A 27,433-nucleotide genomic window follows, 5' to 3' on the forward strand; every position below is an offset into this window, starting at 1 on the left:
ACGTAACAACAAAATTTCGGCACCAGCCATCTTCAAATTTAATTACATGAATTCAACCATAACCATGAGGACCTACAATGTGAGAACTTCAGCCTTAAGAATCAGACCCCTAGACAAGAACAGCTGGAGAAACTCTACACGAGAAGCTAAGTAAACTAGAAAGTGTATTATAATCTTCGCTCTTCTCAAATTTTTCATAAAAGACTTTGCTTACTGTGGACAATAACTTGAATTAAGAAGGAGGGAGGAGATTAAAAGGTCACCTAGAGATCGTTCTTCGCAGGTAACAGACAATAGCCGATGTATCAGGGGGCCCTTTTTATCTCATGTATACGTAAGATGTGCACGAGTAACTGCACTGGCTTCTGCACCCCTAGCGGGTAGGTACTTCTGGATGGTACAGCTGCTCACTGGTTGTTGTTTATGAAGCTGTGACTTGGCTTCTGATTTGCTGAACCGTCGTCATCTGCCCATCCACAGTGCAGCCCCTGGAAATTGACAACGACTGCCGTCACGACGCTACGTTCCTCACGGCAATTAACCACAGCCGCGGCTGTTTCCCCGAATGCAGACACTCGCGCTACTTTGGTGGAACACAGAATCTTGATCCTGAAGGAAGCTAGAACTCAGTTCTAGAGAACAAACACGTCCGAGGACAGAAGGAGTACAGTCGGATGCATAGCCGAAATGTATACTGATTTAGCGCGCAACAGCCTGCATCTCTGGTAAATTGTGTTTCAAAATAGACTTGGGAACTGTGCACAAATTAGTTCATACTACTTTTCGTAATATCGAAAATATTATCAGAACTTACCTGAAAGTTTGGAAAAAGACAATACCAGCATGTTTTAAGATAGTTTTGTCCAACAGAAACATCGATTTAAATATGAATTACTGTTTCTTATCTACCGTCTTAAGCTTACTGCAATTTAGGAGCGTTTTCACCAGACGTGCTTCACTTTTAGTTGCAAAGCATCCTCAGTTGTCACATGTGTTTCTTCGTCTTTCTTACTTAACCTGAAGTAGACAGATTTTACTGTAGTTTTTAGCGGATGCTGAAATAGAAAAAAAGTGGTTCCACTTTCACTTTTCAGTAAATTTAGTTTTATTTATTATTATTTTGTAATTTAACCTCCGCAAACAATGAGGGAAAATCTGTCGGTCTTCGGAACCTGTAAGGAAGAGGAAAAAAATATCTAGGACCACTGAACATGTTTTGTCACTAAAAGCGCGATTCGTGAAAAATAGTCTTAAATTATAGTAATCTGTATGATACTACGAGACGAATTCGACACAGCACGAAAAGACCTAAATCAAAACTAGGCTCGTGGACTAGACATTCCCTCAGAACCTCTGACATCCTGGGGAGAGCCAGCCATGACAAAAATGTTTCACCTGGTGTGCAAGAGAAATGAGAGAGGGCAAATATCCTCTGACATCAAGAAAGCAAGAAAGAATATAATAATTTCAATTCCAAAAAGGGCCGGTGCTTACAGATGTGAATATTACCGAACTATCAGTGTAAGAGGTCACGGTTACGAAATACTGACGCGAATTATTTACAGAAGACTGGAAAGACAGGCAGAATCCGACCTCTGAGAAGATCGGTTCGGATTCCGGAGAATGGTAGGAAAAACCGAAGCGAAACTGACTCTATGACATATCGTAGTCGATGGGTTTAAGAACAGCATACCTAAGTTCATAGCATATGTAGGCTTAGAGTAGGCTTCGAAGGTTATACACAACTCGTACAGAAACCAGACGGCAGTTATAAGAGTCTAAGGGGATGAAAGGGAAGCAGTGGTTGAGAAGGGAGTGAGACAAGGATGTTATTCAGTTTGTACACTGAGCAAGCAGTAAAGGAAAGCAAAGGAAAATTAGGAGAAGGAATTAAATTTCAGAGAGAAGAAATAAAAACTTCGAGGTCTGTCGATGACATTGTTGCTCTGTCAGAGACATCACAGTGAGATGAAAATTGACAAAAGCAAAACAAACGTCACATAATGTCGTCAAATTAAATCTGGCTATTCTGGGGGAAGTAGATTAGCAAAAGAAACACTAAAGGTAGTAGATGAGTTCTGTTGTTTTGGGCAGTAAAATAACTGGTGAGAGTCAAAGTAGAGAGGATTTGAAATGTAGACTGGCGCTAGTAAGAAAAGCGTTTCTGAAGGAGAGCATTAATTCAAGTTATTGTCCACAATAAGCAACGTATTTTATGAAAAATTTGTTAGATTTAAGTGGTAGGAAGTCTTTTCTGAAGATATTTGTCTGGAGTGCAGCCTTGTGTGAAAGTGAAATATGGACGATAAGCAGTTCAGACTGGAAGAGACTAGAAGCTTTGAATTTTGGTGCCACGGAAGAATACGGAAGATTAGATGGGTAGATCACGTAACTAATGAGGAAATAACGAAAAGAATTGGGGAGAAAAGAAATTTGTGGAGTAACTTGACTAAAAGATGACGGGTGAGGTTCTTTTATACCTTTTTTGATACCAAACATCTTAGGTCATCAGTCACTTGTTCACTCTCCAGGACAGAGGCAGTGTACCCACTATGTGTTCGTATAGAGTAAATTCTGTATGTATGTATGAGAGAGTTCTAAATGTCTGCGTAGCGTATATCTGAGAAGGGGACCGTCACAGACTGTGATGAGTCTTAGGTATGTTATAGAGGGACCAGCCCTGAGTACGTGGCTAGCGGTTTTTCGTGCGACGGCCCCAAGTTTGCGAGAAAATCGATGTTGAAGTTTTATGCGTATGTTCTACACCTGTAATCTTCAACATGTTTAGATCTACACAGTGTAGCGCAGTGGCTACAATTTGCGATCACCATGCTAGTGGTGAGGGTTCAGACCCCATCCATTATTTTGTGCATTGTCATCGTACACAATATCATTAAATGGCATATGTCATTCATTAATAAATTAGTCATTACAGAAAATTTTCTTCATATGTGTATACCCTTTGTTATAGAATATTCCTACTTGCAATCGCTTGCGTCGCTTGCTGTGTTAGAATACAACTCAGGATGGTATTTGTCACAGAAGCCAACGAAACACAAATTCGTAGAACACTTCGTCGCACATTTAAAGAAAGCTACCGCCTAGCAGACACACGGAATTTTCAAAAAGCGATACCGGTAAACACAGTCTGCTTAAATTAAAAAAATATTGTACTTTCTTCGATCAATTTCGATGCAAACCACGCCTATTTGATCATTCCTGTGAAAGTAGGTGCTCTAAATTGATGCCAAATTAAAGAATGATTGTTTACAGAATTATTGCTCGAAGAGATTTCTCTATTAGCCTTTAACAAGTGGGAAGAATTTTGAATTTATTTCGTGAAAATTTTAACCTGTCTATAAAAATAAACACAACAGATTTGGCAAATATGTACCACCAGTGTGGTAGCCGTGAACTTATCCACTCCACTCCACTACGCTCTCTTGATCGAAGCGTGACGAACGTTATGGATATAGGAGATATCCATGAATCTTCAACACCGAATTGCTGTCGAATGAAAAGCTACTATCTAGGTTTTAGGACAGTTTCCTCCACAATATAGGCAAGATTCATAAAAATTCGTGATTAACAGGTCTGATGGTCCCATTCTGAGGCGTAAGATGGGAACCAGACCGAAATACACCTAATGGCCGGCATTCCTGAGCCCCCCGAAAGCGGTCGCAGTAACACCCGCGGCTACCCGGGCGGGTGAGACAATGACGGAGTCGGTTGATAGGGCACTATCGGAAACATCAAGACTTCGTCAGTTTAGTATTGTAGGTAAGTGTTGGAGGCAAAAAAAAAAAAAATGGAAAGGGAGACCAAGAAGCAAATACAGTAACCAGGTTCAAATGGATGTAAGTTGCAGCAGTTATACGCAGATGAAGAGTCTTCCACAGGATAGAATACCGTCGAGAGTTGAATTAAACCTATCTTCAGTCTGAGGACAAAGAACAACAACAACAACAACAACACTAAGCTTAACACAGAAAAAGCCAATAATTATTTACATACATATTTAAATAAATTAAAGGACCATAACGCCGGATAGTGATCAAAGCCTCTCTTCATTCCCTTACACAAGAATGGGTCTATCAGGAACTGCTCCAACTACCGTACTATTGCCTTCACATCTCACGCAAGTAAAATTTTGCTCTACATCCTGAAGCAATGTTTGAAGACGTGCATTCAGCCTCGAGTATCCACAGAACAAGCAGGTTTTGTTGAAGGTAAAGGAACTCGTGAAGGGCCGGCCGGAGTGGCCGACGGGTTCTAGGCACTTCAGTCTGGAACAGCGTGACCGCTACGGTCGCAGGTTCGAATCCTACCTCGGGCATGGATGTGTGTGATGTCCTTAGGTTAATTAGGTTTAAGTAGTTCTAATTTCTAGGGGACTGATGACCACAGATGTTAAGTCCCATAGTGCTCAGAGCCATTTGAACCATAGAACTCGTGAACGGATGCTGGACATAAGACAAATAATAGAAAAATCGCGAGAGTTCTGTGTTCCTGTTTTCATCTACTTCCTTGACTACAGGGAAGCCTTTGACTGTGTTGTGTGGGAAACGTTGTGGCAGGTACTTGTAGGGTTCGGTGTCCCACCCCATTTGATAGCACTGATCAAAAGTCTATACAATAATCACTTCGCAGTTGTAAAGACAAGTGCTGGCACGTCTGATTTCTTCAGAGTATCAAATGGTGTGAGGCATGGCTGTGTCTTATACCCACAACTGTACATCTATGCATCACATTTTATTAGGAAAGCTCTTGATGGTTGGACCAAAGACATCTCAATTGGTGGGAGAATTGTCAACAACTTCAGTTTTTCTGATAACACTGTGCTTTTAGCCAACAGCGAAGATGAACTTGCTGAGCTACTAACAAGAATAAAGGACATTAGTCTAGCATATGGATTAGACATCAACCTCAGCAAGTCCAAACTCATGATAATTGATCGAGAAGAAGAGATCCAGTTCACAGGTCGATTAAAGGAACTGGAGGTCGTGCATTCATTCATCTATCTTGGGTCAACGATGTGCAGCACGGGAAGTTGTGAAGATGAGATAAGAAGACAGATCACGCTAGGGACAGTGGCTATGAAGAAGCTCACCAAGATCTGGCAGAGTAGAGCAATAACAAATATCACAAAGTTCCGGCTAGTTGAAACACTCATGTCTTCTGTCTTTTTTATGTTTGCGAAAAATGGACACTCAACGCCACAGACAAACAGCGTATTGATGAGTTTGCGCTTTGGGGCTGGCGTAGGATGCTACGCATAAAATGGACCGAAAGAAAAACAAATGTGTCCGTTTTTGAACAACTCGATATCTCCAGACGCCTTTCTTCTCGAGTCACCGAAAAAATTATCCAGTTCTTTGGCCATATTGTGAGAAGAAATGGAGAAAATATAGAGAAAATAATCTTGTAAGGAAAGATCGAGGACACGAGATCAAGAGGAAGAGCAGCGAGCAGGGGGATAGATCAAATCAAAAATTTCTCCGGTCTGCCTCTTCAGCAGGCACTAAGAGAAGGTGGCAACCGTCCGAGGTGGAGACGCTTGGTTCATGGGGTCACGATGCCTAGCAATGACTTATGATGATGATGAACGCTTGATTCTGACATAAAACACGCCCACAGCGCTAACAACGCTGTTTAACGGAAGTAATTTTAACTCTTTCCCTTGACTATTTAAAAAGCAGAAGTTTCGTTCTTCGGTGATGGTTTGTTACACAGACATAAGACTATGGGCCAGTTTGTCGGACACTCATTATAAGCTATTGATTGCTCAGGATGGGCGCAAATTCCACTTATTCCGATTCAGTGCAATTTTCGTGGTGATCTTCGGGGTGAAGACTAGTTAGACGCGAATGCGACTCGTTACGCTTGTCTATCTTGTGAAAGCCTCTTAATTTCTGCACAATTACTGTAACCTACATCCATTTGAACTTGTTTATCGTAATCAAGAACTGGTCTCCCTTTGCAATTTTATCCTCCCGCCCCCCTCCCAAACTTCACGCCATTAGCAAATTAACTACTTCTTAATACTTCAGAGTGCGTTCTCCTAGCCGCTTCTCCTTCAGTCAGGTAGTGCCATAAATTTCTTTTCTTCGGTATTCGATTCAGTACCTCTTCATTAGTTATCCCTTCTAGCCATTTAATCTTCAGCAATCTCACGTAGCATTACATTTCAAAACCTATTCTCTGTTTATCGACAACGCTTCAGTTTCGTACTCTTCTACACTACAAACAAAGACCTTCAGAAAAATTTCTTAACACATAAAATGATATTAGATGCTAAACTATTTTGAGAAAAGCTTCCCTGCTGTTGCAAGTCTGTAGTTTATGTCCTCTTCACCGAGCGAGGTGGCGCAGTGGTTCGCACGATGGACTCGCATTCGGGAGGACGACGGTTCAATCCCGCCTCCGGCCAATCTGATTTAGGTTTTCCGTGATTTCCCTAAATCGCTTCAGACAAATACCGGGAGGGTTCCTTTGAAAGGGCAAGGCCGATTTCCTTCCCCATCCTTCCCTCACCCGAGCTTGCGCTCCGTCTCTAATGACCTCGTTGTTGACGGGACGTTAAACACTAATCTCCTCCTCCTCCTTATATCCTCTTCATTTCTAGTGTCTTAAGTTCTTTTGCTCTCCAAAAAGCAAAGCTCGTTTACTACTGTTGGTATCTCATTTTCTAATCTAATTCCCTCAGCATCGCCAGATTTAGTTCGAGACATTCCATTATCCTCGTTTTGCTTCTGTTGATGTTTATCTTATACCCTCCTTTCAAAAGTCTATCAATATCGTTCAAATGCTCTTCCAAGTCCTTGGCCGTCTCTGACAGAAAAAAAATGTCGTCGGAAAAACTTAACGTTTTCATTTCTCCTCGCTGAACTTGAACTCCTTCTCCAGATTTTTCTTTTGTTCCTTTTATTGATTGCTCAATGTATTGAAGAACATCGGGGGTACGCTACAACATTGTCTCGCTCCGTGTCAACCATTGCTTCCTGCTTCCCTTTTCCGCCCTTCGACTCTTATAACTGCCGTCTGGTTTCTTTAAAGTTGTATATAACCTTTTGCTCCCTGTGGTTCACCCGTGCTACCTTCAGAATTCAAAAGAGTTTATTCCAGTCAACATTGTTAAAAGCTTTCACTAAGTGTATAAACGCTACAGTAAAGGTTTGCCTTCTTTAACCTGTCGTCGAAAATAAGTCGTTGGGTCAGTTTTGCTTAAATTGTTCCTACGTTTCTCCGATACCAACACTGACATTCCCCAAGTTCGGCTTCTACCAGTTATTTCAGTCTTTGTAAATAATCCGTATTAATATTCTGCAAACATGATTTATTAAACAGATGGTTCGCTAATAATAGTACACGTCAGTAACTACTCTCTTTGGAACTCTTCCTATTATATTTTTCTTGAAGTCTAATGGTATTTCACCTGTCTCATAAATCACGAATACCACTTGGAATAGTTTTGACACAGTTTTTAATTGTTCCTAGTATCTCAGTTATTCTAAGCGAGTGTCGTCTACTAGTTTCGCCTTATGTCTTGAGGTGCTCAGTAAAATTCTTCTCGCAGTATCATATCTCCGTACCTTCTTCAGCTACTTGTTCTTCCCTTTACATAACTTTGTCCTTAGGTTCAATGCCTTTCTATGGCCCTTCTATATATTTCTTCAACCTTTCAGTCTTAATCTTTTATGCAATTATAGTCTTGCTATCTGCGCACTTGATTTTCTTTCTTCTCCAAACGTCGCTTTAATTTTCCTATAGATGGCATATATATTTACAATAGGCAAGCATGCTTGCTTCTTCATAGTTTCATTTCTCCTCCAGCCATTTCTGCTTTATCTACTAGCAATCCTTCCAAATTTATTTTTTAGCCGTCTATATTACTTTTCGTTTTCTTCATTTGTTGAGTTTTTGTATTTTATTTTTACATAGAATGAAATCAATATCTCTTACGACAGCCAAAGATTTCTACTTTGCCTCTTCTTTTTACCTATTTCAAGCCCTGCTGTCTTCACGATTTCATCTCTAGCTACCATGCGTCTTCTGTTGTATTCCTTTCCCTTGTTTCCGTCAATAGTTGTCTAAAGCACCATTTGAAACTCTTTACATCCTCTGGTTCTTTCAATGTCTCCTAGCCCCATTTCTTTAATTTTCTGTTTTTCAGCAATTTATTCAATTCTAATCAATCACAACCAATAAAATTTGGTCAGAGTACACGTCTACTCCTAGAAATGTTTTTCAGTTTGAAGTCTGGTTTAGAAAACTGTGTCTTGCATTATTCTTACATCAAATTTTTGCAATGACTAAATTGCGCTCTCTGCAAAATTCTACCAGGCGGCACCCCTTTTCATCCTTTTTCCCCAGTACATATTGTCTCACTATTTAACCTTCCATTTCATTTCCCACTATACATTTCCTACTATCGACGTCCAGTCTCCAGTCAAAATTAAATGTTCGCCTACCTTAGTGATTTAAATATCTGTCATTTCTTCATGTATATTTTCAAGATTTTCATCAGCAGCGGAGGAAGCAGACATATAAATTTATACTACTGTGATGGATGCTGAGTTTGTTTCTGTGTTCCTCGTCTTGGATGCTGACTTTGTTTCAGTGTACCTTGTCTTCGATAACGTCTTCATTGTGGGCATAGCAGCTTACGTGAATTCCTATTTTCTTATTAACTATTAATCCTGCTTCTGCATTGCGCTATTGTATTTTGCGTTTATAACTCTGTACTTGCCTGAAGAGAAATACACCGCAGTTCTCTGATTTCCACTATAACTAGTTGTAACCTGTCTGCTTCTATTTTTCAGTTGTCTAACCTACCTACCCAACAAGGGATGTACCTTTCCACGGACCAACCGGTAGAACGCCAGATCGGTCATTTATAATGACTGCATCCTCCTGACTATCTCCCACCCGAAATTATTTTACCCAAGAGCACATCGTAATCATTAAAGCATACAGTCGTGCTGCATGTCCTCGGGAAATGTAACGGCTGTAGTTTCCAGTAACTTTCACCTACCGAGGAGAAAGCGGATAGCAAGAAACGTATAATTTCTGCATGCCTGCAACACAAGTTGATTCTATTGGGACAGAGGCAATACTGCGTTCATCTTTTTACAAGCATCAGCCATTCCTTCCCTAAACCGTGATTCTGCTCCGTCTATAATGATATCGCTGTCGACGTGGCGTTAAACTCTTCCTTCCTTTTATCTTGACAGTGACACTCAGTGCTGTTCTCTTATTGTGCTACTGGCTCTGAGCACTATGCGACTTAACTTCTGAGGTCATCAGTCGCCTATTGTGCTACTGTTCAATAAAGTTTTATTTTCTTATTTCCCCTGATCAGTTAACACAACATCTTCGTAGTGTGAGAGGGAATCACATATTTCATTACTAATAGGGAGTGAGAGTTTCATGTTCCATTCTCGCAGAGGACAGAGCACTGCAAGTCAGCCTATTCGGAACCGCGTGACTGCTACGGTCGCAGTTTCGAATCCTGCCTCGGGCATGGATGTGTGTGATGTCCTTAGGTTAGCTAGGTTTAAGTAGTTCTATGTTCTAGGGGACTGATGACCACAGATGTTAAGTCCCATAGTGCTCAGAGCCATTTGAACCATTTGAACCTACCGTCTGATGCTAAACCGTCAGTACTATTTTGGTGGTGCCGTTTAAATTCAGCCATACATAAGGGTGAAGCACAATGGCCACATATACTGGATTATCAGTTTTAGTTGGTCGAGATAACAATGGGCTTTAATTAACTGACGATTGTAAATAGTCCAGCAGTGAAATGGGTTCAAATGGCTCTGAGCACTATAGGACTTAACATGTATGGTCATCAGTCCCCTAGAACTTAGGACTACTTAAACCTAACTAACCTAAGGACATCACACAACACCCAGCCATCACGAAGCAGAGAAGATCCCTGACCCCGCCGGTAATCGAACCCAGGCGTGGGAAGCGAGAACGCTACCGCACGACCACGAGATGCGGGCAGGCAGTGAAATGCTAACAGGTGTACAGATGACTTACGTTAACTAAATCAGACACTTTCATGTACCAATTAAAATTTAAATGGGATAGCTGCAACGCTGTAGAGGTAAAAGTGCTGCTGTATTACTGGTTGGAATAATTCGGCGCGGTACGTCCTGTCATGCCGCCAGACTCTGTAATGAGCATCCAAATGATTGTAGCACACAAATCTCTGTGAAGCTGATCATTGCTAAGGCACACAAGTTCTTTGATGAAAGCGAATTACTAACACTTTGGAGTGTCCAGAGAACACCGGATAAGCATTGTATTAGAAATCTGGTATGATAAATAGACACGGTCTGAGACACTGGTATAAAAAAGTAGGCAAAGTGGTATTCGAACGGTCGTGTGATGGGACTGAACTGAAAACACAAGCTGGAAAGCTTAACGTAAGACGAGGACGTTTTTGTCCAGTTTACTTAAATATTTCTGAGTGATTATTTGAACAGATACGGCAGATGATGAGAGCATGTCTCTCAAAACGTGCAACAGTGTTGGCGTTGCTTTACTGTTTGTTGTTTGGTAAATAGATGAACGAAAAAATGGCGCACTATGACCGAGTTATGTGAACTGGTCACAAATTGATATTCATACAGGTATCGACGGGAATTGCAAAACTGTGAACTTTGGCGGCCGACGGATGAATGTGTGACGCTGCAGCGCAATTGCACCGCGCAGCTGGCAAAGGTAGTAAACAAGGGACAAAATGGCTCAAATGGCTCTAAGCACTATGCGACTTAACTTCTGAGGTCATCAGTCGGCTAGAGCTTAGAACTAATTAAACCTAACTAACCTACGGACATCACACACATCCATGCCCGAGGCAGGATTCGAACAAGCGACCGAAGCGGTCGCTCGGCTCCAGACTGTAGCGCCTAGTACCTCACGGCCACTCCGGCCGGCTAAACAGGGGACATGTCGACTGAAGTCTTTGCGAATTTCATTCCGCCACAGCTGGACAGTAAATATGCCTCGCAGGCAGACGCGTGAAAAATATACGCAGACGTCAGCATTTGAAAGACGACGTGCATTTTGGCTCAAAGAAGCCGGTTGGAGTAATCAGAGAATCGCTCTGCATTTGAATAGGAGCTATTCCACTATTCGATGCTCTGGCAGGGCTGAGTAGACTACGGCCAAACAGCGGCAAGAAGGAAGCGGTCGATTTAGACGGAACGTGAGGACCGTGCAGTCGTCAGGGAGACAAACAGAGCCTCGGATTCATCATTATCATCGATCCGATGTGTAACTGGTGCTTCAATGACCACTAAAACCGTTAATAGACGGCTCACAGAAAGGGGGCTGAGGTCACGGCACCTCGTGTGCCCATTGCAGTGGTGTTGGGCGCATTCGTCCTAAAATCTCGTTGACTGGAGTAGAATTGGCTTCAGTGATGAGTCCTTCTTCGGACTGAGCCCTGATGACCAGTGAAGATGAGTCTGGAGACACCCCGGACAGCGATAGGATACTACCCTGATAGTCACCTGGCATGCGGCCGGACAGCCTGGAGTGACCGTCTGGAATGTCAGCAGAACCACTTTGGTTTTCATCCGTGGCACCATTAGAACACAGCAGTACGTCGAATAAATTCTGCGCCCCTTTATATTACCCTTCATAACAAGCCATCCTGGGCTTACATTTCAGCAAGATAGTGATCTCCCGCACACAGCAAGAGTTTCTACTGCTTGTCTTAGTGCTTGACAAACCCTACCTTGGGCATAAAGGTCGCCGAGTCTCTCCGCAGTGCGGAACGTTTGGAGCATTATGAGCAGAGCCGTCCACCCAGCTCAGGATTCTGAGGATCTAACTCGCCAAATTGACAGAATTTGGCAAGATGTCCCTTGGATGACATCCAATAACACTATCAATCGCTGTTAAGCTAAATAACTGCCTGCATAAGGGCCAGAGGTGGATCAAAACGTTATTTGATTGCTCAAAACGTCAAGCTCTTTCTCTCGAACAAGTCATTTAATTTTTCTAAAACTATAATCATCTGTTTCTCTGTACATCTACCAATTTCCATCCCGTTCGGATAATTTCTTCGTGGTGCGTCTTTTTCTTTGTGTTCGTGTGTATAATGATCAACGTAGTACTTGGAAATGCATCGCGCAACGTAGAAAGTACAAAGACACTGTGACAACAGACGTTGTTTATTATTAAATACCGTAATGCAATAGTGATACTTTGCAAAGCGTCTTATCACCAACCAGCTTTCGAGTAGCTTTGTTTAGGCGTTTGCTTTAGCCTGGAGTATCAGCGTTACAGGGTGATGTTCCAAGAGGAATTTTGGTACATTATGATGATGTAGGGCGCCGGTGGTTAGTAGTAGTGTTGATAACTACAATGATCTGATATACCGCAGAAACGAAAACAATTGACTTAGAAAACGTTGCATGCGTCATAGTTAATTAATATCTTGAATCAGTAAACAACTGCGTAGAGCAATGGTAGTGCGATCAACGAATCAGAAATTATTACAATTGGAAAAAATTTTTTTTTTTGGCCCTTGATTACGTTAATCGTGACGAAATGTAGCAGTAGTTGCAATATTATGAGATTCATTTCTTATCTATACGATAGAAACCAGTGTTCTGTGCTGTTTATAACGTGCTTCAGTGATCGCCCAATTGTATTTTCTCAAGACACAAATTTTGTCCTGTTTACAAATTTTGGCCCTAGTTATTGTGAAACTGAAAGTATCAGTAAATAGACAGTCCAGAACAAACGGAGTCATTAAACTTTAACAATTCCTGCAGTTCAGCACTTTTTACAGACCTTATAATCTATTCAAACAATAAAATCTAAGAAGCAGATAATGCTTCATGTCTGATGTTACAAGTAGATCACAAAGAGAACTCGAAAATTTACACTTACGAGGTAATGAAGCAACGGATTTTAGTTACATTTGCAGTTAGTGGGATCAGTTGCAACGCTGATTTAGAAATAAATGCAAAAAAAAGCAAAGCTCCGCCTCATGGCTCCGAGTGGACAATTGGCACCGACAGACCACGGTGATATCCTCCGCCAGTGCCATCACTGGACACGGTATGGCGATACACTGGATCAGCCAACCGCCCTCCCGGCCGTTGTGGCTTTCTTGGCCTTGGAGCCGCTACTTCTCACACAAGTAGCACCTCAGTCGGAATCGAGAGGCTGAGTGCACCCCGTACCAGTCCTCCCACCAAGGAAGACTCCATGGTAGTACCCGGACTCGAACCCGAGTCTTCAGCATAGCAGCCAGACACGCTGGCCACTGAACTACGGAGGCGGACTCATTTATAAATGAAAACAACCTTTTATATTGTATACTTTAATTCATTAATGAGGCACGTATCTAGCTTTCGGGGAAACTCGACCTGTACAGATAAAACATCTAAAGAATACAGAAATGTGTTGTACGAGCTGTTTGAGGTTATCCCGGGAGCGGAATGCAAAGCTTTCTTAAAAACACCTTGGTACTTCGACAACTGTTTCACAATACATTACGTGTTGGGTATCTCCCCAAAAACTGAGACTTATCGCAGAGAAATCTATGCAATATGAGTCATGAATTGAAATGTAAACAAAGCGAGTAACATCCACTCGCCGAAGAACAGGTATATCTTTTTCGAGCAAAGCAACAACAATTCTTATCGTTTCTGCCCTTTTACCATATGTTTCGCTGACCAAGCGCTTATGATAGACGGTTATTTGGTAATTGAGCATAGCGTACTCATTACCACTACAACTCCAATCGAAGAAGCACAGTAGAGACACTGAAAGGTGTCGTATCTGACTTCGTGAAATGGTGTACTGTTTAAGATCATAGTGTCTGCAATAAATGAAGATTTTCTCTGAGCTGTTCGGCTGTTGGCGTCAGAATCTGTAACAATTCATTGGTGTCACTGACGGTACTGTTTAGCATCAAGACCGTGATTTCTCTGTCATTCTTTCATACCGAATTTTCCACAACATTACATATTAACACGAACGGATTCCTGTATCACATATAAATTTGAGTTCGCTAAATGTGAAACGCGTCATGAGAGATTTTTGGAAACCGAAGCTGTTATTATGTGAGTCGTAGGTCTGACACCTCTTGTTCGAATGCCTTTTTATTAGGTAGTCACTTGAGAGACGATCATTCCGAACCATCTTGTAACAGAAGGCCAGGACTGTATCGGAATTAGGAAATTACATCTTGTGGCAGGTCTACTGGTGCTGGAGTGACCGAATTTTCCAACATACATGCGCTGACGCAAGCGTCAGCGAAGCGTGCGTCTCACGTTCCTTATCGTGTAATACAAAGACCACTTCATTGTCTTGTCTCGAATAATGCTTTTCAGCTATAGGAGTAATTTATGCCTCGGCATTAGTGAACTGCAAAGTCTGCGCAAGTACATGTTTTCAGGGCATAAATCTTAACCAAGCCTACAGAATTCCATGTTTGCAGAAAGATCTAGAGAAAAGCATGTTTAACGCATAAAGTGACGCTAAACGGCGAACGTAATGTGAAGAACGATTTGTTTACTAGCCTGACCCATCTGTGTAATTGCGTAAAAAACACAGACGCCGTTCTAAACTCTACTGAACATCATTCACATATTGTTCAGTGATGTTGGCTGACCGGCTTCATTTGTCCTCGTGACTCACAGTTCTTTTTTCTTCATTCGTCCACCAAACTTTTTAGAGTTTCGAAGCAATTAATTCGTACGCTCTTGGAGTGTGCCAGTACATTTTTCAGACAATCAATTTGGTTGAAGACGGATTTGCTGTGGTGGTATTGTATTATACGCTGATACGCCTTTAGAGGCGTTGTTGATGTTGCTGTTTCCCCTGAGTTTAATTACTTACAGATGCAGTTGTTATAATAGCTCAATAAATAGGAAAACATTAAAAGATACTTTGAAACCCCTACAGCTTTTTCATTGACTTCGACTAAGTTTGAGTTTGACGGATGAAGCTTGACGAATAGAGAAGCTGACGAAGCGTTGAATCAAGACGATGCTCTTACTGGTTAAAAACTCGAGACCATTTTACACACCACAGTTCCACATCTATACGTTCTGTTATGTCAATTTACCTCTTGAACGCATGGCTCCAAAGTTTAAGTGAAACTATATTCGTAAATCAATACGCTAAAAATAAAGATGAGGAGAGCAGCGACTGTGATGAGTGCGTGACGGTATTCGATATCAAGTTTGTTTTGTTGATGGCGACGAGTGAGAAGAGGCAATGTGAAATCCAGTTCGAGTACATAGCCTACTCTTGAAAAACACCAAGGGAACAACCGGTCTTAATGTTCACATCTGTTGGATCATTGTGAAGTGTTGCATACCCTGACTTAACGAGATGCAGCGGGGAGGTTCGGAATTTATCGCAGGGCTTTGGCTCATGTGATCAGGAACTGTACATCACCACCTATCTTCCCCATGACAGCTAAATGATGACCGTGACAATTGTTTTCTTGACTTACATTCGATCTGCAAATAGGGTTTTGTTTAGGTACTTCAGCGGTTCTGTGGCCTCCTCCTCCCAGTTCAATTTATTATCAAGCTATAATCCCAAGAATTTAATACTGTCCACTTCTTAAACGTGCTCGTCATCACGTATTACGCATATTATTAATGTTAATGAAAACTTCGTTAACCGTTCTTTCTAGAACCACACTTGATTCGCCATTTGTTGTAATGTTTGTACAGTCTGCAAACAAAACAAAATAGCATTTGGTAATGTGACTGGTGGACATACACAACAAAAGTAAGGCCCTAAGATGCAGCCCTGTAGGACGTCACATGTAATTATTTCCTAGTTTGATGATGTCTCATACCTTAATTCATGTCTCTTCCCTTTTGTCATCCTTCGTTTCCCGTCAGAGATATAGGATGTGAACCATTTTGCAACATTTCCTGTTACACCATTATGTTCTAATTTACTTAAAAGGATATTATGATTTTCACAGTCAAATGCCTTTGGCAGCTTACAAAATATACCAGTAGCCTGTAATTTATTGTTTAGTGAATTAAGTACATTTTCAGTGCATGTGTAGATAGCCTTCTCAGTAACAATTAGAAATCCGAAATGCGAGTCTGACAATATATTGTTTGCTGTTAGATGGTTAAGAAGCCGACTGTATATTACCTTTTCTAAAATTTTTGAGAATAAAGTCAAAAGTGAAACTGGACAGAAATTTGACAGTATTTCCTTACCTCCTTGCATAACTTCAGCATATTTCAACCATTTAGGAAATGTTTCCCTTAAAACTGGCTAGTTATGCAGATAGCTTAATATGTTACTGAACTCAGAAGCACATTCCTTAATTAATTTTGTTGATAAACGGTGGACATTACTTTTAATGGTTTTCAGTAATAGTTATGGCAAAAAGTTTTGTAGCACTGCACGCATCTGCTACCAATGAATCATTTACTCTTAATGCTGTCTGCCCCTCTTCATGTCTGGCTCTACCAGTCTCCTCCTTCACTATATCCCATATGGTCTTTCTTTTGTTATTTGATATGATTATTATTTTCTTGTGATGTATTTGCCTCGGTGGACGTATTATTATCTTTAACATTTTCAGCATCTGACTGAAAGATAAAGTTTCCTTTTTATTTTAAAAGATACCTTTATTCCACAAGTATTACATGGCTGTTTAGTAAACTTTGGTCCAATATCGGTTAGTTTTGGAGGAAAGCTATATTCAAATAAGGTAAGAAATTTACTAATAATTGTGTTGTAATTTTCATTCATATCATAAGCCCTGTGTATCACCTACAGTTCTTGTACTTGAGGAGTTTTAAAACAATCAATTTTTGGGTTACTGACTTCTCTCTTGAATTCAGATTTAATAGATTTTATATCCTATCCAGTATTAATATTTAACAAAAGAAACTGCATGTTATGGTCTGAGAGGCCAGCGACTATTTGTTTTGTGATATAACTTTGTCCATTAGACTTTCCTATAAAGATATTATCTTCTGTTTTTTGTGAGAAATTAGCTACCCTAATTGGGAAGTTTGTGGTAGAAATTAAGTTGAATGACAGTGTTACTGACTCTAATAAATTAATACTGGGAGAGCTTTTAACAAAATCTATCTTAAAGTCATCAGCAAACTGTATTTCTTTGTTTTTGTTGTTGAATAGGCCAGCAGAGCTTCACGTTTTCCTGCAGATGCTAAGTATAGACTTACAGTTATTAAGGATTTGTTATGAAATTCTACTTCTGTTGCATGTGCTTCCATAGGCTGCTATATGCAAAATTTATACACGTCTATGTTCTTAAATTCATGACGATTTCTGATGAATGTGGCAATTCTTCCTTCCTCCATTTCTGTTCCACAAAACTGATATGCTAACCTAAATCCTGTGAGACTTAACATATCTTTCCAACGGTCACACCGATGTTCTAAAAGGCAGATTACGTCATCTGTCTTTGATGGCAGTAATCCATCAATACACATAAGTAGTTCATTAATTTCATTTCTTAGTCTTCGAAAATTTTGATTTAATAAATTTTTTCCCATTGCTGAAAATTTTAACCAGCTGCTGTTTGTGCTGATGCTTTATGCCACAATCAAGTTTTTGGTTTCTTTATCAGTCTTAAGGTTTGTTTGAATCCTAACCTCTTTTGAAACTTGGTTTCTTTCTGTCCTCACCACTCTAAAAATGATGCTGTTCTGAGCGCTGTAACCACTGGTATTTTAATCACTCATGACAGTGCCTGCGCTCCTTAAATTCTCTGCTATTAGCCCAGACAGTTTATACTCCCCTTTCCTGTTGAAATGATGGCCATGCTTAGTACAATCCCATCTACTGAGAGGATGAATGGGAAGCACCCTAATGTTTGACCCTCCACCCGACATTAGCAGCCGTTCCAACTCAAAACTAACTCTCCTCACAGACAAGCTCAAATAAGGTCGGTCATGGTAACTGAGAGAAGATACAAATTCAACACCGTTGTCGAGAGGGAGATTGCATCGGGGCATTGCAGGCGGCGAAAGACTTCCCAGGGGGCCGCACGTAAGGCCTGCCTCGTTAGTCTGACAAACAGGTTCCAGGTGCTGTCTGTGGCTGACACTGTCCCTCACCCAGATACAGTCGCTTGTCCTGTTACACAGGGTACCTCCCAGCCTGTAAGATCCTGGCAGTCACAGAGGGTGGGATTACTAGTAGTTGGGAGCTCAAATGTCAGGCGCGTATGGGGCACCTTGGGCACATAGCTGCCAAGGACGGGAAGCAAGCCAATGAGCACTCCTTGTGCATACTTCGTGGAGTCATTCCAGACGTGGAAAGGGTCCTTCCGATTGCCATGAAAAGCGCAGGATGTAGCCAACTGCAGGTGGTAGCCCACGTCGGTACCAGTGATATGTGTTGCTTTGGATCGGAAGAGATTCTCTCTGGCTTCAAGCGGCTAACAGAAGTGGTAAAGGCTGCTAGTCTTGCTTGCGAGATGAAAGATACGCTCACCATTTGCAGCGTAGTCGACAGGACCGATTGCAGACCTTTGGTACAGAGCCGAGTGGAGGATCTGAATCAGAGGCTCAGATGCTTCTGCGATAGTGTAGGCTGCAGATTTCTCGATTTACGCCAAAGGGTGGTGGGGTTTCGGGTTCCACTGAATAGGTCAGGAGTCGACTACACGCAGGAGGGGCTACACGGGGAACACGGGCGGTGTGGCGTGGAGGGTGGTTTATTAGGTTTTGGGTCGCGGAGAAATACAAAAAGGGTTTCAGTCTTAATGGGTGAAGGTCGAACATAGGAAGAACGTAGATAAAGGAACCATCTGTATAACAATTGTAAATTGTCGTAGCTGTGTTGGGAAAGTACCAGAGCTCCAAGCCCTAATAGGAAGCGCTGAACACATTTGGCTGTGGCGTGTTTGTTGCTGTTAGAACTAGTTTATCTCGTAGCGAAATTGAAGTAGATAGCTCCTTTGAGTTAGTAGGTGCAGAGGTCATTCTTGGGGACCGGAATAAAATAAGAATTGGATGCTTTTACCGACCTCACGACTCAGATGAAAAATGGTTAAAATGGCTCTGAGCACTATGTGACTTAACATCTGAGGTCATCAGTCCCCTAGAACTTAGAACTACTTAAACTTAACTAACCTAACGACATCACACATCCATGCAAGTAAAATTTCACTTGAGAGCTTCCTGAGAGACAATCTCCACTCTTTCCAAATTAACAATGTAAGTGCAAACCACAAGTGGCTTGAACTCAAAGAAATAGTATCGACAGCAATTGAGATGTTTATACCAAATAAATTAAACGATCACCCTTGGTACACAAAACGGGTCAGAACACTGCTGCAGAAATAATGAAAAAAACATGACAAATTCAAACGAACGCAAAATCACCAAGATTGGCGATCTTTTACAGAAGCTCGAAATTTAGCGCGGACATCAATGTGAGATGTTTATAGTAGTTTCCACAACGAAACTTTATCTTTAAACCTGGCAGAAAATCTAAAGAGATTCCGGTCGTATGAAAATTATACTAGTGGCAAGACACAATGAACGCCTTCTCTGTACAATAGCAATGGAAATACTACTGACGACAGTGCTGCGAAAGCAGAGTTACTGAACACACGGCCGAGCGGTTCTAGGCACTTCAGTCCGGAACCGCTCTGCTGCTACGGCAGCAGGTTCGAATGCTGCCTCGGGCATGGATGTGTGTGATGTCCTTAGGTTAGTTAGTTTTAAGTAGTTCTAAGTCTAGGGGACTGATGACCTCAGATGTTAAGTCCCATAGTGCTTAGAGCCATTTGAACCATTTTTTAACTAAACACAGTCTTTCGAAATGCCTTCACCAAAGAAGACGAAATAAATATTCCATAATTCGGATTAAGAACAGCTTCCAACATGAGTAACTTAGATGTAGATACCCTTGGAGTAGTGAAGCAACTTAAATCACTTAATAAAAGCAAGTCTTCTGGTCCAGACTGTAGGTCAATTAGATACCTTTCAGAGTATGCTGATGCAATAGCTCCATAATTAACAATCATATACTACCGCTCGCTCGACGGAAGATCCTTACCCAAAGACTGGAAAGTTGCAGAGAGATAGTAGGAGTAATCGACTAAACTAAAGTGCCATATAATTAACGTCGATATGCAGTAAGATTCTGGAACATATATTGTGTTCGAACAATATCACTTACCTCGAAGAGAGCGGTCTATCGACACACCACAGTCAACTCAGATTTAGAAAAATCGTTCTTGTGAAACACAATAGCTCTTTACACACACGAAGTGTTGAGTGCCATTGACAAGGGATTTCAAATTGATTCCGTGTTTCTAGATTTCCAAAAGGCTTTTGAAACTGTACCACACAATCGGCTTGTAGGGAAACTGCCTGCTTACGGAACATCGTTTCAGTTATGTGACTGGATTTGTGATTTCCTTTCTGAGAGGTCACAGTTCGTTGTAATTGACGGAAAGTCATCTAGCTGAACAGAAGTTATTTATGGCGTTCCCCAAGGTAATTTTAGAGTAACTCTGTTGTTCCTTATCTACACAAACGATTTAGCAGACAATCTGAGCAGCCGTCTAAGGTTGTTTGCAGTTGATGCTGTCGTTTGTTTATCGTCTAGTAAACTCATCAGATCATAACAAATTGCAAAACGATTTAGACAAGATATCTGAATGGTGCGAAAATTGGCAGTTGACCCTAAATAATGGAAAATGTGAGGTAATGCACATGAGTGCTAAAAGGAATGAATTAAACTTCGGTTACACGATACATGAGTCTAATCTAAAGATCGCAAATTCAACTAAATACCTAGGAATTACAATTACGAACAATTTAAATTGTGAAAAACGCATAGAAGATGTTGTGGGAAGGCAAACCAAAGACTGCGTTTTTTGGCGGAACACTTAGAAAATGTTGCAGATCCACTGAAGAGACTGCCTACTAAACTAGGCTTGTTCGTCCTCTTTTGGAGCATTGCTGCGCGGTCTGCGTCCTTACCAGAGAGAATTAACGGAGTATATCGAGAAAGTTCAAAGAAGAGCAGCACATTTTGTATTATCACGAAATAGGGGAGAGAGAGTCACGAACGTGATACGAGATTTCGGATGGACACAATTAAAACAAAGGCATTTTTCCTTGTGGCGGAATATTCTCACGAAATTTCAATCATCTCACGTAATTTTAATTGCCAACTTTCTCGTTCTGAGAACTATATGGGGAACCAGTGTCTAACTTCTCGTAAAAGCAATTGGGAAACTGCCAATAATTATTCAAATAAAAACGTCTTAATATAAAAGGTTTTTAAAACGGACAAAAAGTTTAACATAGTTTCTCATATCTTCGTACAGATTCGTAAACCTATACAGAGGTTCCTGAAAATGTATTCTTTAAAATTTTTAATAGCAATGAAAATACTTGTTGAATTTAAAACGAAAAACTTGGGGTGCATGCAATAGATAACAGTTTGGAGCTGAAATATTTATGCAACAGTTACGTATTTCATGCGCCCCGCGCCACGTTTTTCTTTTTAAACTCTACAAAGATTTTCATACCTATCAAAAATTCACAGGCACAGATTTTCAGGACTATCTGTGTAGAGTCAGGAATCTGTATGGGGCTAGGAGGAATTATTTTATACTTCTTAGTCCGTTTTCAAAACGTGTTATATGAAAAGTTTTATATTTAAGTAAGCATTTTCTACTTTTTAGTCTTGTGTGTTTCAAATTTTTCCATCGATTTCAAACATTTTGATGAGATCACAACAGAGACAATTTTTAAATTACGGGGTTATTTCAGTTTCTCTTCACCTGAGTCAACCAGTTACATTGCTTCCTCCTACGATTGTCTCACGAAAATACCTCGAAGCTAAAAATGAGAGAGAATCGAGCTCACTTGGGGACTTACCACTAACCGTTCTTTCCACAAAACTTTCGCAAGTGGAACAGGAGAAGGGGAAAATAGCAGTCGTACACTAAGCACCCTCAGCCACGCACCAGAAAGGAAAGCGTATTAATACTGCATTATCATACAGTTCTGAGCTATGTTGAAAGTTTCAATTCTTTTGGTCATTGGGAAATGATAGCAGTGAACGAAGTACCCTCCACCACACACCGGACAAGTAAGTGAGTTAATACTGCATTGTCATCCAGTTATGAGCTATGTTTAAAATTTCAAGTCTCTGGCTAATTGGGAATTTAGTTTAAAAGCAATTTCAAAACTTGTACCGAACGGACAGGAGAATGATTTCATAAAAACGTGTTAAAAAACCACGTTTCGAAACCTACCTAGCAAGGCATAATGCTGTATGCACAGGTGAGTAGCGTCGATGAAATTAAAATCCGATTACTATTTAACTAACGATAAAATTGCTATCGGCTAACTAAATTTTCTCTGTGACGGTATAAGAGTCAAAAGCATAAAACAGCTGCAACTCCATGTACATTAAAAATCTCCCTCCTTCTCCATCTCCCCCCCCTACCTCCCCTCTCTCTCTCTCTCTCTCTTACACACAAACAAACAAAAACACACACACACACACACACACACACACACACACACACACGCGCGCGCGCGCATACGCACACACATTAATATAAGTTTTTTACCAATAAATTTAGTATATTTCATATTTATTTGTTATTTTTACGTGTATTTAAGTCGAATGAATCAACGAAGATAGCCAGTGTTAATAAACAAGCTAATCCGAGGGAGAGGGAAATTGGTGCATGATCTAAGCAAAAAAGCAAAAAAAAAAAGGGTCGGCGGCATACTAGTTAGCGCTGCATAACGAGTCATCAGGGAAGAGAACGTTGCGATATATTTTTTTAGGAGGCTGTGAACTACACTGAAATGATATGGTCAGTCTTATTTCCACCACGAAGTTTAACATGTGTGTATTTGTGTTGTCTGATGGCGAGCAGTGATTGAGACGCTGGAGAAGTAATCAGGAGGAGCGAGATTCAGATCTAAGTATGGTTGTACAGATTTAGGTTGTCCATGGTTTCCATGAGAATATTAAGGCGAGTGTCAACTAGGTAACTTTGAAAAGAACGTGGCTAATTTCCTACCGCATTCTCTCGCAGCTTGTGGCATCATTTAATGACCACGCCATTGACAAAATGTTAAACGCTAAGCTTCCTTCATTTTTTCTGATGTCTCCCTGACTGTGGTGAGTGTTTGTGCAGTACAGTATAGTAATGTGGCTACATTAGTATGGACGATTACGTAAATTAATAGAATAGAGTGTATAAAACCGGATGCACATATGTTTCAACTTACAGGTAGCACCAACAGGGCCGCCATGCTTAACGTCACCAAATGATGGACTGACTATCAATACCGTCACAAGACCTTATTCCATGACACACGGCAGCTTCTGATCAAACTGCCTGCCTTCACAGCATCGTTGCAATTGTGTGACACTGTTCCCGATTTCCTGTCAGAAAGGTCAAAGTTCGCAGTAACTGCGGAAAGTCAGCGAGTGAAACATAAGTAACATCTGTCGTTCCCCAAAGAAGTGTTTAGATAAATGATTTAGGAGACATTCTGAGCATCCCTCTTGTGTTTTTTGCAGATGATGCTGTCTCTTACCGCCTAGTAATGTTATCAGAAGATCAAAACCAATTTCAAAATGATTTATACAAGATATCTGTATGGTTCGAAAAGTGGCAATTGGCTGTAAACAATAAAAATTGTGCGATCCATCACATGAATACCAAAAGCAATTCGTTAAATTTCGGTTACACGATGAGTTACAGAAGTTTAAAGTTACGAATAACTTAAATTGGAACTATCACATGGAACTACGCTTAAAACTATTATTTGAGTTAAGAAAAATCCTTTATTTGCTCTGAATAGTTTCGAAAATGTAGTCCGTTATCAAACAATCGCCTTCAAAGCAAATATTGGCACGTAATACAACCATTACATTTGCAAATCCGTCTTCTTCTGGAGTACTGATGCACGGTATGGGACCCTGACCAGAAGGGACTGACGGCAGACATCGAAAAAGTTCAAAGAAGGGCATCTCGTTTTGTATTATCCAGAAATAGAAAGTGTCACTGGTATGATACGCGAGATGGCAAAGCAACCATTGGAACAAAAGCGTTTCTGGTTGCGGTGGGATCTTTTCACGTTTTTTCAATCACCAACTTTGTCCTCCGAATGTGAGATATTTGGTTGACTCCCAGCTACATAGGGAGAAATGACCATCGTGATAAAATAAAAGAAATCGGAGCTTGGACGCAAAGACTCAGGCGTTCGTTTTTCCCAAGCGATAATTGAGAGTGTAACGGCAGGAAAATAGTCTGAAAATGATTTTGTGGTCCGTCTGCCATTGCACTTAAGTGTGAACTGCAGAGTAGAAATTTGGAAATTTGTGATACGTTCTATGGGGCCAAAATGCTGAGGTCATCGGTCACTAAGCTTACATGCTACTTAATCTAACTTAAACTAACACACACAAGGTCAACACACACACCCATGCCCGAGGGGTGACTCGAACCTCCGACGCGACGAGCCGCGCGAACCGTGGCAAGGCGCCTAAGACCGCAAGGCTATCCCGCGCGAGTGCAGAGTAGCCATGTATGTATAGACGTATGTGAGGAATGAACTGTAACGACAAGGACATAAATGCATAGTCTAAAGATGACTAACCTTAGTTACTATTGTTAATCCTGTAGCCCTGTAAACACTTTTTTTAAAAATTTGTTGACTATGGGAACGTGCCCATACAGCCATATCAACACTGGAAATGTTCTATGACAGATTGCAGCTTGTTTTGACAATTAAAAGTAGACTTTAAGTTACAAAGGCTTAACAATGGACTGAGTCCGACATACAAAAAGTTTTAAGACAGCAATATACTGAAACGAGTAAACAAGACTAAAATGTAACACAGGATACGTAGAGGTTCTAAGCTCTAAAAAACGTACTGGTAACAGAATATGAAATGATAAATTGCCGTTGGTACACATTTGGGATATTGCCTATTTAATTCATATTAATGACTATATATCTAAATTAACAATAAAATTTTCTTTTGCCCGTCCTACATGAACTGTTCCAGATGTTACGGATAGAAAATTAAATATTTGTCCCTGCCAACATTGGCGGTGAATATTCCCTGTAACACCAGACATCAAACCTACTAACCCCCTCTGCTATGGAGGCGAGTAATGTACGAGTATAGAAAATCTGATTTGCTACTAAATATTGATTTATCAAATTGTAAAAATTCTTTCACTTACCTCAGAGGACTAGCCTGTTGGCTACAGCTTCAACATTCTGCACGGAATGCCTGCAACAGAGATTTCAGTTTGAGACTAATAAGGAATTTGGGCAGTGGGCACAGATGTTTTATTAACAGAAATTTTTACGTGCGGAAGTAACAGAATTGGTAGTGTAAAGGATTCGTGTAAATGAGCTGGAGACGAACTGTTTGGGTGCTCTCATTACATCTACGCCTGCATCTACATGACTGCTCTGCAATTCACATTTAAGCGCCTGGCAGAGGGTGCATCGAACCATTTTCAGCGTACGCGAAAAACGAACACTTAAATCTTTCCGTGCGTGCTCTGATTTCTTGTATTTTATTGCAGTTATCATTTCTCCCCATGTAGGTGGGGTCAACAAAATATTAACCCACTCGGAGCGGAAAGCTGGAGATTTAAATTTCATGAAAAGGTCGCCGCAACAAACGACGCCTTTTTTGTAATGATTTCAACCCCAATTCGCGTATCATAGCCGTGACACTCTCTCCCCTATTTCACCGTAATACCAAACGAGCTGTCTTTCTTTGAAACTTTCCGATGTCACTCTTCAATCCTATGTTGTAAAGATTACATGTTGTACATCTGTACTCTTAGTAGAGAAAGCATAAGCTTAGTGTAGGCAGTCTCTTTAGTGTATTTTCTGAATCTTTTAAGAGTTCTGTCAATAAAACGCAGTTTCTGGCTAGACTTCCCCACCAAATTATCTGTGTGATCGTTCCAGTTTAAACTGTTCTAATTGTTAACCTTAGCTATTTAGTTGATTTGACAGCTTTTAGATTTGTGTGAATTATCGTGTAACAGAAATTTAACGAGGTCCTTTTAGTGCTCACATCGATGACCTCACACTTTTCATTATTCAGGGTCAACTGCCACTTTTCGCACAATACGGATATTTAATCTAAATCATTTTTCAGTTGGTTTTGATCGTCTGATGACTTTACTGGACGGTAAATGACAGAGTAATCTTAGACATCAACATCACTGAACTGCGCGGTCCAGTCCTCAGCGAGTGGCTTTGCCGGGATGTGACTACCTGTACAACCTTATGGACTCACTTCCTAACCGAAGCCTGGCGGTTATCAAGTCCAGAGGCGGGCTGGGTCTAACTCCAGGTATGGTTAAAAGAACCGTTGGAGATGATAAAGAGCAGAGGTGCAGGATTCATCTCTGCTCGGTGCGACTGCCTTACATGACTGCTCAGGAGACTCGTATGGGTGACGCAACAAGAAAGATGTTCAAATCATGGAGAATCTTACTCTCAACGCTCCGAAAGTCTGCGTATGAAGAATCGCACCGAGGTGACGAAAGTCATGGGATATCTCCTAATATCGTGTCGTACCTCTTTTTTCCCGGTGTAGTGCAGCAGTTCGACGTGGTTTGGACTCAACAAGTCGTTGGAAGTCTCCTGCAGAAATATTGAGCCATGCTGTCTCTATAGCCGTCCAAAATTGCGAATGTGTTGCCGGCGGAGGATTTTGTGCACGAACTGAACTCTCTATTACGTCCCTTAAATGTTAGATAGGAATCATATCAAGCGATCTGGGTTGCCAAATCATTCACTAGAACTGTCCAGAATGTTCTTCAAACCAATCGCGAACAGTTGTGGCTCAGTGACATGATGCACTGGCATCCTAACTGAAGTCGACGAATGGCTGCCAATAGTCTCCAAGTAGCCGAACATAACCATTTGCAATTAATGATCGATTCTGTTGGACCAGAGGACCCAGACTATTCCATGTAAACACAGCTCACACTATTACGGAGCCACCACCAACTTACAAAGTGCCTTCTTGACAACCTGGATCGATGGCTTTGTGGGGTGTACGCCACACTTGAACCCTACCAACAACTCTTATCAACTAAATTGGAGACTCATCTGACCAGGCCATGGTTGTCCAATCGTCTAGGGTCCAACTGATATAGTCGTAAGCCCAGGAGAGGCCCTTCAGGTAATGTGCTGTTAGCAAAGGCACTCGAATCGGTGGTCTGCTGCCGTAGGCCGTTAACGCCGAATGTCTCCGCGCCCTAACGGATACGTTTGTCGCACGTCCCACATTTATTTCTGCGTTTATTTAATGCACTGTTGCTTGTCTGATAGTGCAGACAATTCTATGCAAACGCCGCTGCTCGCTCTCGTTAAGTGAAGGCCGTCGGCCACTTCTTTGT

General features: G+C 41.1%; 1 protein-coding gene across 2 annotated transcripts in view; it reads right to left on the reverse strand.

The window, feature by feature from the left end:
• LOC126299619 (plasma membrane calcium-transporting ATPase 3) overlaps positions 1-27,433 on the reverse strand; it is a 1,680,486-nt gene that overhangs the window by 659,532 nt on the left and 993,521 nt on the right. For both annotated transcript variants that reach the window (XM_049991660.1, XM_049991657.1), the window contains exon 4: positions 25,244-25,293. The gene's annotated coding sequence lies outside the window, so the exon portion shown is untranslated. The remainder of the gene's footprint in view (positions 1-25,243; positions 25,294-27,433) is intronic.

Source organism: Schistocerca gregaria, chromosome X (assembly GCF_023897955.1).
Source record: "Schistocerca gregaria isolate iqSchGreg1 chromosome X, iqSchGreg1.2, whole genome shotgun sequence".
NCBI classification, from domain to species: Eukaryota; Metazoa; Arthropoda; class Insecta; order Orthoptera; family Acrididae; genus Schistocerca; species Schistocerca gregaria.